The sequence below is a fragment of the Lolium perenne genome, chromosome 7 (assembly GCF_019359855.2).
Source record: "Lolium perenne isolate Kyuss_39 chromosome 7, Kyuss_2.0, whole genome shotgun sequence".
Classification (NCBI taxonomy): domain Eukaryota; kingdom Viridiplantae; phylum Streptophyta; class Magnoliopsida; order Poales; family Poaceae; genus Lolium; species Lolium perenne.
Window position 1 is genome coordinate 144,209,464 of NC_067250.2, and position 1,717 is coordinate 144,211,180.

The window sequence follows — 1,717 nt, forward strand, 5'->3', positions numbered from 1 at the left end:
AACCAATAGTTCTAGCCGGGTGCTGGAAACCTGTAAATCCATGTCATTCAATAGGAGGGAAATATTTTAAGGCAAGCATTGTTTGATTGCCCATGCATTTGTGGACCCATGATCTGATGATCGGTTGCTGCAAAAATCTAGCCACTGCTGTAAAAACGCGGAACGCAAATTTTTATGTGTATGCATCATCTAAAAGAAAATGCAAAGTTTGACTGCCTATGCTTGATTGGACCCCCAATCATTGCTTTAAAAATTGGTTATTGTTGCAAAGAAAATCTCAACGTAACATTTTTTATGTGCATGTAGCATTTTAGAAATGCAACTTCATTTTTGCAACTTTTTTCTTTGAATTTGTACATACTTCCAAAGTTTAGCAAAAGTTGCTATAATATTTTGAATACTCCAAACTGTTGTAACGTTTTAAACATACCAATTTAGAAATAATCAACCGGTTATGTACAAAATCCCATGGTTTGCAGCAAATGTGTTGGTAGGGAGTACACCTGGGCAAAGTTCGGGCCGGGCCGGGTTTCGGGCCGGGCTTAAAAAAAGCCCGCGGGTAAAAAGTTAGGCTCGAGCCCGGCCCGGCCCGACCGTCGGGCCTGTAATTCAAGCCCGAACCCGGCCCGAACGAGCAAAAAGCCCGGCCCGGCCCGAGAAGCCTGGCCCGACTAGGCTAAAATGCACGAAAATGAAGGCCCGAGCCCAGCCCGGCCCGACGTTCGGGCTCAGATTTCAGGCCCGAGCCCGGCCCGAAGTGCAAGCCCGACCCGGCCCGGCTCGGGATTTTCGGGCCGGGCCGTCCGGGCCGGGCTGCCCATGCCCAGATGTAGTAGGGAGTGTAATTGTTTGTAGCAAAACATATCAACCCACCTAATATATGTGTCTAGCGCATCCCACATTACAAATGTACCTTTGTGGTACATGAAATTCTTAGTAGGATAAGCCTAGAAATCTTTGCAACATTTTACACGTGGATACACAACAAAAGAGAAGAGAGCTTCCAACAAATTGCCACACCGTTCGCAACATCATAAATTATCTGAAAAACACTAACCTCTACCTTGCAACTTTGAGGCAATTGGGGCATGAAGGTGCCTCGCTCTTCACTGGTTCAGGCTTTCCCACCACAGATGCAACTTATCGGAGCCCCATTGGAGATAGATCAGGTGCCCTTCGCTCCATTCCCCTCCTTCTCGCCATTTATTAAGGCTTCGTGGTGTGGCCCCAAGCTCCACCTATAGGAATCCATGGAGGAGATCTAAATAGGAATCCACTGAGGAGTGAAAGGTGCTCATGTGGTGCAGCATGCCGTGAGCCCCGAGCTAGGGCGGTGCAAGGTGAATGTCGTCGCCTTGAGCCATGGCAACACATGGTGCAAATCGTCGGGGTGGGGGGCTGAGCCGATCGACACGTGAGGGGATTTTTGGGACGGGAGGAGGGTTGCCCTGTAGGTGGAGCATGAGGAAGGGGAGGGGTGGTGACGCTTGTCGAAGCAGGATGAAGGTGGGTGAGGGGATGTGCCGGTTGAGCGGGAACAAGGGAGGTGTGCGGGGTGTGTTCTCGCTGGGGATGACGACTGATACATCTCAAATGTATCTACTTTTCCAAGCATTTTCTCAAAGATTTGCTCCGAAATCTCAACATATTTGGATAAAAACTGCTGAATCTGATGCTGCTTTTAGCAAAGTCTCGTTTTTGTCAAGTTTTCGCAGGA